The 13126-nt window shown below is 47.9% G+C and overlaps 1 protein-coding gene across 7 annotated transcripts in view; it reads left to right on the top strand.

Annotated features, from left to right (window-relative positions):
* Positions 1-1874: 1874 nt before the first annotated feature.
* The window catches only part of GLCE (glucuronic acid epimerase), a 66390-nt gene continuing 55138 nt past the window's right edge, over positions 1875-13126 (top strand). For 2 of the 7 annotated variants that reach the window (XR_011143700.1, XM_068958223.1), the window contains exon 1: positions 1881-1983. The gene's annotated coding sequence lies outside the window, so the exon portion shown is untranslated. Of the gene's footprint in view, positions 1984-8148; positions 8488-13126 lie in introns of those variants that run through there. The other 5 variants (XR_011143701.1, XM_068958226.1, XM_068958225.1 and 2 more) reach the window with 4 other exon arrangements.

Below are 13126 nucleotides of genomic sequence, written 5' to 3'. Positions count from 1 at the left end.
CCTGGCAGGACCCAGCCTTCGGGCCACTCGCGCTCAGCAAAACAGCGTTGCAGAAGTTGAAGCTGAAAGCAGCTCAAGAGGAACCCAGCACCCGTCCCCCGCACGGGGAGGAGGAACTTTGGTCCCGGAGAGCGCGGCACGCGATGGCTCGAGCATCGCCGAGCTCGGCGGCGGCCTTAGGCAGGACTGCGGTGCACCGGCTCGTAGCTGAGCTAGCGCTGCAGCGAAGACACAAGGGGGAGACTTAGGCATGCTGAAGAGAAACGGGTGACATTTAGAGGATGTGGTCAGTGCTTGCTTTTGCTTTGAGAGAGAACTAGATTTAAAAGGTGCAATAACATTTGTAAAAGATTAAGCTTGTTTGGGAAATGGAGACTATCCTACGGCTGCAAATGTACCACGTACTGAGGTGTCAATGAGAGAGCTGGTGCTGTAAAAGGACACCGGCCGGTGACGGCAGGAAACACCCATCACGTCAGAGCGAAACACAGGAAGCAAGCGTCAGTCCCTTAGTGTGGAAACCAGCGCTTTACTAAATATAAGCTTTTTTTTCCCTTAGTATTGTTAAAAAGCTTGCAGACTGTGATGTTTTCACCCAAAAACATGTCAAATGAAAAGAAGAGCAAAGTCCAGCCTGACGCTGCGATTGCAAACATGCTGCAAGAAGCTGCTGGTGTGCAGTCGAAGCGCGGTACGGATTTGTTCCTGCTGGAAAAAAGCCCGTGTTGAGTCTGGGTTCTCACTCCCGCCACCCAGAAAGAGCAGGCGCGAAACGTAGCAGCTAATCGCGTGGCCGCACGGATAAATCCGATACCCGCTAGACGCGGCGTGCGGAAAGCGAGCCTGGCAGGCAGCGGGCCGTACATGAGGAACCACCCGCTTGACTGTTTTGCAGGAGTGCAATGGAAGGCGCACGTCCTCTAGCACGGCGCAGTCGCCTCTGGCGGTCAACACCGCGCAAGACCGCTGCGAAAAGCCAAGAGTCGGCGCTCAGAGCCCGCCGCCGAGCGGCTCCCGGGAAGCTTAGTTTGGGTAATTCTGGCGAAGAGGGAACGTGGGCGGGAAGTGCCGACGGCCCCAACGGCAGGACTGCGGAGGGGGGCAGCGCAGGGACCCGCCGTGCAGCCAGTGCACGTTTCGGGTTGTCGGTTCCTTGCGTTTCTTTCCCCCCCCGGAAGGAAACTGGGAGGAGAAAGGACCTTTCCACGGGCTGGAGACACGCCGGCTGGGAACCACGCTGCTGGGAAAGCACCGCTGCTGGCGCCAGCCGGGGACGAGCCCCAGACCCACGTCCTCCTCTCCCTCCCTCCCGCCGTTGTCCGTTTCCCCCTGCTTTTAACAACAGCGCGATGTCATCGATGTCATCGTTAGCTCGGCGTCACGAAACGCCCCGCAGCAGGCTCGCGGGCCTCGGCGGCAGCAGCAGACCGGCGGGCTGGGAGACGCGCGCGGGGTTAGGGGAGGGCGAGGGAAGGGCGGCGTGCGGGGCCCCGGCCGCGCGGAGGCACTTTGGTTTGGGTTTTTTTCCCCCCTTTTTTGTTTTTTTTTTCTTTTTTTTGCACTTTTCACCGAGTGCTGCCCCAAAACGGCAGCCAGCGAGCCAGCCAGGAGGAAGGTGCCCCGGGGGGGGCCAGGAGGAGCCGGGGGTCGCTGCACCGGGACACGGGGCCGCTGCCGGGCGGGGGCGTCCGGGGTCCCCGCGGCGCCGCCACCACGTGCCCGCCCGCCGCCACGTGGGCGCGGGCAGGAGGGGGCGGGGCAGGGGAGGGGCGGAGCCCAGCGCAGCCAATAGGCAACGCCCGGCGCCGCGCGGCCCCTCCCCGCACGGCCCCGCCCTTCGCGCCGCGCCCTTATTGGCCGGCGCCAGGCTCCGCCCCCGCCCGCCGCTCTCGCGGGAAGTGGGGGCGGGGCGCCGGGCTCCCCCCTCCGTGCGCCCCCGCCTCCCCGGCGCTGGGGTTCCGCCGCGGCCGCCGACGCGCGCAGGTAGGTGCTGCCGGGCCGGGCCGGGCCCCGCAGCGGTGCCCTCGGCGCAGCGCTCCGCTCTGCCCGCGGGGCGGGCGGCGGCGGCGCGCTGCCGGCGAGGGGGGGAAGGCCGAGGGTGGGGCGGGGCGCGGCGGCGGCGGCGCGCACCGAGGCGCTGCCGCGGGGCCCCGGCGGGAGGGCGGGAGCCGCTGCCGCCGCCGCCGCGCCCGGCCGTGGGGGTGTCCCCGGGCGAGGCCGCGCCGGTCCCGCGCGCCCCCTCCTTTCCCCCCCTCCCCCCCGTGCCGCCGCCGGCGGCGCCGCTGTCACGGCGCGCCGCGCGCTCCCATTGGCCTCCGCCGCGCCGCCCGCCCCGCCCGCCGCGCTCCCATTGGCTGCCGCGCCGCGCGCCCCGCCCCCCTCGCGCTCCTATTGGCCAGGGGGGCGTGGCGCGGCGGTCCGGGCGCTCCCCCGTCCCCCCGCGCTGGGGTTCCGGCCCGGTCCCGCCAGCCCCGGGCCCGGCCTCCCCCCCCACCCCGGGGATCCCCCCCCCCCCCGCCCCCGGCGGCCCCGCTTTTCCCGGCCACGGTGGTGGTGGTTGGGGGGGGGGGAGAAGCCTCGGAGCCCTCGGCCCCTGGGGGCTCCCAGCCCCTTTTTGGGGTAGAAAGCCCCCTGAGAGCAGCGGGAGCCGCCCCGTCGCCCGCCTTAAGGCCCTGTGGGGAAGGGCGCGGGCCCCCGGCTGAGGCCTGGGCCGAGGCGCCCCGCCGGTGCCCGCCGCGGGCGTTTCGAGCGGTCCGTAGCCCTCTCTGGTTCTCTTTTTTCCCCCCTTCTTTCCCTTTCTTTTCCCCCCTTCTTTTCCATGAAAATGGAAAAGATTCCATTTTTGTAAGTATTATTTGGGAGGAGGAGCAGGAGCAGTAGGCGCGCTCGCCCGGTTTCTGTAAGGCGTCGCGTGTTTCCTAGGAGGTGAAGCAGGTGCTGCCTTTGGGATGGCCGGTTGGGCGGGAGAGTTAACTGCTGGAACGTGAGCTTGTTCCTGTAAAATGTCCGGGCCGCCTGGAATAGTCATAAGGAACCTTATTTAATCGTTTTATGCAACCCACTTTTCATGATATCGGAGTAATGCAAATGTTCTTGGAAGAGGTCAGCTCCTAGTACAAAATCACTGATAGCGCTGAGGAACGTGGTGTAAATATACGCTTCAGGGGGAGGCTCGAGCGGTCAGCTCGCGTGTCGGGTACGGTGTAGTCTCTGCCCAGACACGGGTGCTCTTCCAGTGCACCCAGGCATTTTGCGTGCTTGCTGTGTCATGCGCTTTTCCTGCCTGAGACCTCAGGACATGACAAAAATGACGTTAAGACACCGGCAGTAACGCTGAGATGCTTCACCAAGCATCTGTAAAGCTAAATGCAACTCGGAATACTTCCTTATGCTTTAGTTTTCCACTGAGAGCTTCAGGTACACTGGACTCTGTCAAACCGTGCCCTAAAATTGCCTCTGAAATGACAGACACATCAGGCTTCCCAAAATTCGTGAAATCAGGAAAGTAGCAGCCATCTGTAAACCTGTTTACCTGAAGGATCACTGCTTACCCCACGCAAGTGCTGCAGTAGACCTAACAAATCGAAATTAGCTTTATTAGTGAGCCTACCGCTAAGCGATTTTTGTGTTGCTGATGTGTTAATACTGGAACAATCATCCTCCTTAACTGCATTTAATTCAAGCAGGCGTGGTCTGCATGTGTTTGTCATTTTGCCTTCTGGAATTAATACCCGCTTGAACAGTGTGAAGAGGAGGTAACCTCATCAAAACGCTTTCTGAGAAAGGGAAATTAAAATCATAAAAGCCATGGTTTTGCTGGAGTAAGAGCTAGAATATCCTGTGCAGGTGAGTGCATGGATAATGAAAACGGGACTTTCCAGTATTGCGCGTCCTGTGCGTTCTTTCGAAACACAACGTGCACATTGGCCTTTCGCAGTAGTTGTGGAAGATCTCTCATAATGAAAGAGATTCCCTGCACTTTATTGAAAGACAGTTTCAAAGTCGTGAAAACACAAATAGGATGTGCTTATGCTGTAATTGCAGATAGGTTTGGGTGTCCTTGGGCTGTTCTGCCCATTTTGAGAATCATAAAAAAAGATGCATGACAGTATTATTATGATGCAGAGATTTAGCTAATATATTCTGCCTTTAAGCAAAATTTTAATGTTGCAAAGGCAAATACCTCACAGCTTCGCAGGCACTAGAAGAGGATTAGCGTACTTACAGGAGTGTGATCCTCCAGTTTTTCCACGCGATGCTTGTTGGCTTCAGCAGAATGCAGCAGCTTAGACCGAAAAAGTTTATTTTATTTATGTTTGCAAGCTAGGAGGAACTTGAGCATTTTGGCTTGTTGCATTAGATGTGGGAGTTGCCAGTAGTTAATAGTTCTTCCAGTTAGAGCTGGCTGAGGCAGGAAGATTTTTTAAGGACGTCACGTACTTCTAAACTTGGCTGTTGTAACATGCCTTAATATTTAAGCTATTCTATACAAGCATCTTGCTTTACTAATATGTTTTTTGGCATGGTTGTGAAATCTGAGTGAAATATTGCACTTACTGTTTACTTAAAGTCGTTGTTTTCACTTCAGTGGACTGCTAAGCCTTCTGATGCGGTTGGTGATCAATACATAGAAACAAGGTCAAAATCAGTTTGCAAATAATTCTGGAAGACGTCTTGATTATCCAGATGTTCTTGGAAACTTTCTAAGTGCATCGTTTCTTATCAAGATAAGGTGAAACTTGCACATTTACTTTATGCCTGCGCTTTTTCAGATACGTTGCGTGAGTCTGGGCAACACAGATGTCACGGTTCTGTAGCAGCATCTGTGACAAACATTCCCCATTTTTAAAAAAAAGGAGTTCAAAGTGAGAATGGTTAATCCGAAGCTTGCCAAACTAGTTTGCAGTGCCACCAGATTGCTGTCAAAGCCATCTTCGCTTGGCTTTGCCGTCCTAGCTTATGGAACGGCTTTCGACATTGTGCCCTGATGTTGTAGGAAAAATGGCTTTAATAAAGGAAATACTGGCATGTGTCCTTTCAAGTGGCGCCTGGGGAAGTTCTTTAACTTTCAGCTCATCATACTGTTACATTCAGGGTGGTAGCAAATTGTTTTTTGTATTTTTTTTTCTTTAATACTCTGACAGTATCCTAAAACACCGCCTGCGTGCAGCTGCCCCTGTTGTATCAGAGTGTGTTAAACAGCTAAAAATTAGTAGGGACCCAAAATGTTTAGTATCTGGCTGGTGGCCCAGAAACAGGGAAAGCTGGGTCTGGCAGCGTTTGCCAGTAATTTTCTGTAAGACAAGTGTCTTTAGCTCTTTCATTGTCTGATTAATTCTTAGGCAATAGCACTCCTGCATATAATGCTGGATCTATAGTGCTACTCCAGCAGTAAAAATATGAGCTGATCTAGTCGCCAGCTAGTCCGCGTGCTGCAGTGCACAAGAGGTCTTGAGTGGCTCGTTCAGAGCAGTAGGTTAAATATGAAAACGGTGTAGTGTTCAGCAGGAGTAGCGATGGTCACCTAAGGGGCTGCTGTTGCAAAATGAACAGGTGATAATCAAAAATATTTTCCTCAAAGCCTCTATTGCTGTTTTGTGGTCTTTTCGCTTTAATGGCTTTTATTGTTTCTTCCTTCTTCTCAGGATCTCTGATCCTTTGGTGAGGAAAGTAAAATGAGAGGCTGGATTTCACTGAGGTTAACTTTAAAGTAGTTCTCTTTCTCTGAACGTTTAATTGAGCTTTAAGATTAAAAGGCAACTATTTGCAGTATCTCTCAAATTGGTTACTTTACTACTTGGGTATGTTTTTAGTGAAGTAGCTTTCATGTCTGAGTAGCATTCAGAAATTTTAAGATCCAATTTCTGCTGGTTTTCAAAGCAAGTTGACTCATCAGTTTAGTCTTGTGCTGCAGACCTAAAATGTCAGAAGTCGTTATCCCTTTTGCTGTATTACCATTCAGTGATCTTTTTGTTGTTCAGAAAAAAACCCTTATAATTCTCATGCACCTAAATAAAATGTGGGGAATAAATGTTCTCCTTATGCAAAAAAGCCTGGCATAGCTTTAGCTTTTCGATAGCATGCTTGAATCTCACTTAACATTTCAAGAATAAAACGTGATCTCACTTTCATGTCACCACCTTTCTCCACTGACTATTTTCTTGACTTTCCTCCCATATTTCGTAGTTATCGTTATGTAATGGTGTCACGTAGCTTGGACTTCATCCAGTCTCTCTCTTGCGTCGGAGTTTCTTGTCACTCAGTTTCATTGGGCTCTCTGTGAGTTAAACCTGAGATCATCTTCCCCCCCCACATGCCAAGAGCCTGGTCTCCTCTGAATCTTTTCTTCTGAGCCCACTTCTTCAGCTTTTGCTTCTGTTTTTCACCTTATCTTCTCTTGGCATCCTGTCCTTCACTGTGTCCTAATGGCATTAGAATATACAACATCCTCTTTACGTGACAACTCGGCCGTGTTGTTTTAATCCTCCTTCGCCTTCTCGCCCTTGTAAGCTTGTGCTGTGCTGGCTGATAACTTCTGGGTGTCAGGTGAGCTCTCTGCAGTTACTGTTAATCTCAGTGAAACCGTGTGCAACTTGAGGCAGGATAGAAATACTTGCCTTATAACGATTTAGCTAACGTTTAACAAAAGTTTCCCTGAAAATTATGCATAGCTTCTGAGCTATGTTTTAAGCTTTAATATTGGATTTGAAATATTGGAGGTGACAGATAAAATGCATGGTAATGAGATCCTTCAAAAGACAGCTCACTTCCAATTCCAAAGGAAATGAGCTTTTAATTAGTGTCTTATCTCAAGTATGCCACCTTTTCTTTTTCCCTCACTTATACTGCTTGTATGATTAGTGTTAAAGATCAGCTGGTGTCCCCTGCTACGGGAACCAACTGGCCAGTGTCATTTTATAAAATCTGATCTACAGTCTCTCGATTATGTGTAGCTTGTTGATCACAAACTTATTTGGTTTGGCCGTATTTTCAGGAGTGGGAATTCACTGTTGTCTTAAGGCAGACTTTCCTGTTGAGATTAAGATGTTCGAGGAATGCTTGTGCTACCATGCACGCAACATCATGCTTGTAGACAGAGACTTTGCAAAACTGAATCTTTAACCTTTCGAAAAGGATATATTTGCTGTTTCAATGCAGTAAAAACTTAAACACAAACTTGTAAATTTTGAAGAAATAACTAAGTAGCAAACAGTAAGATTAGCCATTCCAAATAAGTAGGTTTAGCTTGAATTTTAAAATGTGTCTCCTGCTGATGTTGATAAGGTTTAGAACAAAAGGTTTCTCTTTGGTTGTTACTGTTCAGATGGATTTTCCCCAGCAGTATTTGTTTACAACTCATCTAAAATACTGTGCAAGATCCTCAAACTTTAGAAGGTGTTTATGTAGTCTGAATTCAGGTTGAGAAATATGCACAGATTGCTTAAGTTAAAGAAAAAGAGTGAGAGGAAAAAAAAAAGGGGAAGAACAAGCTGAGCAGTTTTTAATATTAAAATTATGGATGCACAAAGGTGGCTTTTCATACACTATTTCTTTAAAGTTGTCTCCAATTGTGGGTATACCTTTTTAGTAAATGTGAGTAAATAGTTTGAAAGTTGTTGGTTAAGGCAGACTTATGATGCTTTAAAAAAAATTATGGAGAAATTTAGCTTAGATGCACAATATTACCGGAGTAGTTAACATTAACTTGACATTAACATGTCAAGTTGTGCCCTGAGGAGAGTCCTCCTTTGGTACTGGAGGGCTTTTCATACCCTTGCAATGGATGAAATTGCAGAGAAACATGGTTATATTTCTGTGGGAGGGGATTTGTCTCTGGAGGCTGTAAGAAAAGTCTGCGCTGTGAGCTGTTGCGCCTGTCCGCCTGTCTGTGTTTGACTTCTGGTTCAAGTGCAACTTTCCTTGCTCTTACGACATAAGTGGTTGGGTTGAGTGAAAAGATTGGAATTAACAGTGTTTGTGCAAAATGTCCCTCATGGAGGATGAGACTGAACCGTGGTAAACCACTCGTGTAAGAAACTGATGTCTTGAAATAAGCAGTGCTAACTCCCCCCCCGCCACAGTCTTGCTGCAAACTTTTCCCCGCCCCGTTTCATCTTAATCAGTTTGCCTGTTTTGTATTGCTACAACAGCGAGTCTTGCTGCTGCTGCCGCCGTTATCGTCAAGAGCAGGCTGTATTGCTGTTGCCATACTGAAAGGCAAGCCTGGGTGATGGGTTGGAAGGCCTCAGCCTTCGGAGTAGAGACTGGAGCAGTACAAAGTGGCCTAGTGAAGCTCAGCTGAGCAAAACACTTGTGCCAGAGGAGGCCCAGCTTCCCTACCCTGCTCGGTCCCTAGACAAAGTCGAGGGGAAATCCCCCCCGCACGACACACGGTCGGCAAACGGGGACGGTGGTGACCTGCATTGGCCTGGTTTTGGTGCATGGGTATAGACGCAGGAAAAAGGGTAGAGTGCGAAGAGAGCTAAGGTGAGTCTGAATCCTTGAGAATGAAATGAGTTTGACTTGTTAGCAGTGCACTTGATCTTCTCATCTACGGTGTGAACCAGGAAGGTTAATACCTGGTTTAGCTTCTCAAGTGGCATTATTCAAACACAGTGTTTTCTATCCTGCTTCTTGCCTTTAAAAATGAAATATATTACAGAGAATTGGAGCTTTTTCATGTCCCTTCCAGGGCGCTTTTGATTTGTTCACTTTACGTTGTATGCGTCACTGAGAAGTCTGCCTGGGGAAACGCTGCTTTGCTAGGAAAGTCCCCAAGCTGCTCTCTGACGGGAAGTGTGGCTTTTGGCCTGTTTCTTTTTGCCTTTTTAATTGGACTATGCTCTGCAGAAAATTCTGGGAAGTCTTGAAACAAAGCAATGGCCCTATGGGGAACTCAGAGCCAGTGAGGCAGAGGAGTCTTGTTTGGAGGCGAAAACTCGGGGGTTTTATTTGTGCTCCCCAGTCTTCGCGGGGACGCTGGAGGGGAACTTCTTCACCTTCGGTAGGCATGTCTGGTGCATGGCAGAGGGAGCCTGTTCCTTTTAAGTTTTAGTTTCTGTGCTCAAAGTGAAATGATTTCTCAGTCTTTTGCTGGGTGTGGTTTTCCTGAAGATGTATTTTGGCTGTTTTCCTTCCCTGACCTCATCTGGTTTAGATGGAGATCTTCAGAGTAGTCCCAAATATATCCTATTGTTTCGGTTGCCGAGAGACCCGCTAATGGCTTGTCCTTTACTCTGTCCCACTTGCGGTCATAAAGGTGGGTCTCGATTCCAGGTGACAAGCAGAAGGCACGCTACTAAGAGCATAACGTCCCCTTTCCGGCGGGGAGAGCGGCAGGTTATTTCAAAGCAGGGGGTTGGCAGTGGGTGGGAGCACCAGTGCAGTATTGGCTAGTGTAATACAAGGGGGTGTTAATGTAGGCATTTCACTGCGTTATTTCCCATTATTTCATTGAGGAATCTGAAGGGTTTTAGATACAGAAAAGGAAATTAAATAGGAACAGAATTAGCTTATTTTACCTGTTGCTGTATTTACTGAATAGTTGAACTTCACGCACAAGTCCACTCGACAGTTGCAGAGGAACAGTCCCGAAAGGCGTACTGAGTTAGTTCCTGTAAAAGAACCGCTTGAAGACACAAAAAAGGCTTCCATGAGTCAGTCTAAACAGGCAAATGCAAGATAATCTCTCTACACTACGTTCAAGATCATGTTTGTTCATAGCACATGAACTCGGTTACAGACGTAATACTGCCATATTAAGGCTGCAGAGGTGATTAAGGCAAGAAAACTGTCTTTAAAAGTCATGCCTTTTGACTGTAGTTCCTGTTCTTTTGATGATAGATTTCCATGAAGTAACTGAATTTTTCAGATCGGTAGGCTTCCCAGCTGAAATGGTTGCTATCCTAATTTTGGAATGCTTATGGTAGTTTCCTCGACTTTAGACGGAATGGGGCTGCTTAAATGAGCTCGATGGTGACTCCGATATCCAATCAAATAACCTTCATTTAATATTTTATTTTCGTTTCTCGCCGTTTGTATTTTCCCTGAAAAGCTGTTGCATTGCCTTGTACAGTTTGATATTATACTAGCTGGCTAGGTACTGTTTTGAATGAGTAGGAAATAATGGATGGTGGTTGGCTTAATTTTTTTTCCAATTATTTGTTTTGAGCAGGACTTAAATAGATGAAAGGATTTTCTTTTAATTGTTTATTGAGCTGACTTTGTAAGACAGTAGGCAAAACAGGGTTTGCTCTTACAGCAGATTGTAAAAAACGAATGGGCAATGTGCAGTTGAACTGAACCGAATGTCTAATTGCCGTGTGTTTCAAGACTTTAAAGATAGTAGATATCATACATCTATAATGGAAGCCTCTGTCAAATCAATTTACTGTTCCTGAAAATAGGACTGTAGCTTGTGTGGTTTGAAATGAAAGGGCTTTTGAAAATGCTTTTTTTTTGGTCTATGCTAATTTGATTTGCGTTTCTTTTTTTTTGATGATCAGAAACATTTTCTTTATAATATATTTTTAAAATGTTGATTTTGATTTTTGGGAAGCTGTCAAATCAGTGTGTCTTGAAGTCAGAGTCCAAACTCTCTTGGTAAACACATATCTGAATACAAAGCTGAATACAGAAAGCTGCTTGTTGCATTGTCTTAGCTTATTTTGCTAAATTATTTAAAAAAAATTAACTGTGCTGTGTATCTCAAGCTGTAGGACTAATCAGCTCTTGCCATCCCTGCTGGTTAATGTAGGCTTTCTTTAAAATCCTAAGAAGCTTTACTATCTTTGTAGGGCTTTCAGATGTCTCTCTTCCTAATGATAAATGTCAACACATGAAATCTGAACGTCTTTTGCTACAGTAAGGGAGAAATAATTTTCCCAGTGTATTTTTGATGCGCTGTTTCTCAGGGGCTGGGAAACCAAAATAGGTCACATACCTCAAACTGCAGAGGCGGCAAACGTGGTGGTGTGCGGCTGGGGACGAGCTCCGTTGGCTGCTCCGAGGGGAGCATATGGTCGGACTGGAAGGAGAAAAATCCATGTGCAAGTGTGGGAATCGTCAGTCTCTGCATGTACTTTGGGATTTCTTTTGGTGCCGTTGGCTGCTAGCAAGTGCCCTACCCAAGCAAATACAGCCACAAAAATGCTGAAAGTAACTTTCCCTCGTCTTGTGAGGTTTGCTGCTGGTGGATAATGAAAACATGCAGTGAACAGCGCAAACAGCGCTATGGTCGTTCCACAGGTGAGGAAGATGAAGGAGATGCCTGAGGAAGCATAGGGAAGATACCGAGTTGGGGGTTTGTTGCAATTTTTTTCTTTTTAATCTCATTTATTAATACAGTTGTGCAACTCTAAGCTTATTTCTGTGACTGGATTTGGGTGGCTTTTTTCCTTGCCTGCATGATGAATTTGCACCGAAGCTGCTGTAAAGGTGAATTCGGGTAAAACCTTGATTATATGCCAGCCCCAGAACTTGGGTGTCACAGATCTATACGTTCATCTCTTACAACAAGAGCCATGTTGCTCTACGTATTAGTGGCTCTTAGCTCTGTTTTTGAGGCAGCGAGTATTCTTCCGGAAAAACCTGAACTTGCCAGGAAGTTAAATGATCAGAAAACGACTTGCTTCTTGGTAGGTGGGAGGAAGAGCTTTGCTCTGCTCAGCCGTACGGTGGTGGTAGCTGAAAGCTGGCAGGGTTTCAGGCTTGGAAGCGGAGAAGTGCCTGGCAGGAATTCAGCCAACTCTGCAACCTGGCCTAACCGCGAGGAAAAATTGTGCCGGGACTCCGGCGTGGTATTGTCACAGGTGCGTTAGCTTGCACAGTATCCATTAGCTTGCAAAAGTGCTTTTTGATGCATTTGGCCTAGCAAAGCCCTGTGGGCAGAAGGGCTCTGAGCAAATTTGCCTTTGGCCCCGGGCAGGATGCGGCGCTGTGGGTGGCTTTGCCGGGCTCCCCTGCGCTGCCGGCTGCCCTGGGGAGCCTGTCCCACGCTTCGGAAGCGCGTTATAGCCCAGAGATATGTGCTTTTATTTATTTGGTATTACTTTTTTTTTTTAAACTATTTTTGGTGCTTCCCTCAACTGAAAGTTGTGCCCGGTTTTTAGCTGCGGACAAGAGAGTTTGGTGCTTCTTAGCTGAAGTCTCGAGCCCCTGCGCTGTGCAAACACTTGCATCTGACTCCGGGGTCAGCTGAACTGTAGCACTTCTGTTTGCGGAAAGCCTGAGTACTTGGGTTTGCTGTTAGAAGTCACTGGACCTCTATGTTTTAAGACTTGGCACGCCTCCACGGTGGCGTTTTAAAGGCAGCTGACACCTCTTACCATGTACGTGACGTGGTTTGTACAGTAACTTGCCATGAAATTCCAGCTCAGTGTGGAGCACCTTAACGCTTTTGTTGGCATGATGATAATTTGTAACTTGGATGCTTGCACGCGCTGAGTCCTAGGTGGCCGAGTAAAGTAGGTCAGTTATTTTTAGGTGTTATGATTAATTTATAAATGCCATTATTTTATGGAGGTAGATCTGAATACTCAATCTTAGGCAGTGCATGGCTGTTTGCAGTAGAAAACTGGTGCTTCACAGTAACCAAACATTTTTGCAAGGTTGATCTAGAGTAAGTAGAAAGGATTATTTTAAAGCTTAAAGCTTTGCATGTCTGGAGATTTTTTTTTCTTGAACATTAAATGATTTTAGAACAGAAAATCTTTCCTGGTATGTAATACTTTCAAAACCCTTGGCAGATGGGTAACTTTGTTTCCAAACATCAAATGTTTTAGCTGTTTTAATGCCCTATTTTTAAGCATGAACAGCACTGTCGGAGAATGTTCATATTAAGTCTGTCCAGAATTAGACTTTTAAAGAACTATATCATTACGTTATCATGAAAAACAAAGATTTAAGGAAAATTTTATGCAATACTTGAACTGCTTTGCATAATGCACAAAATAATGTCACACTGGAGGGGGAAAAAAAAAAAAAAAAAGGAAAGTACGCTCATGCCCTAGGGTTTAACCCTCTGTAGTCATTGAAAGGAGTAGAGGCTATTTGATTACTGCCACTAGGGAAATTGGCCTTATGTGAAAATAAGCCTTGGGTGTGCACAAACAAACATTTCTTAACA

The sequence above is a fragment of the Struthio camelus genome, chromosome 12 (assembly GCF_040807025.1).
Source record: "Struthio camelus isolate bStrCam1 chromosome 12, bStrCam1.hap1, whole genome shotgun sequence".
Lineage (NCBI taxonomy): Eukaryota > Metazoa > Chordata > Aves > Struthioniformes > Struthionidae > Struthio > Struthio camelus.
Note: the sequence above shows the minus strand (reverse complement) of the source record. Positions and strands in the feature narration are given on the sequence as shown.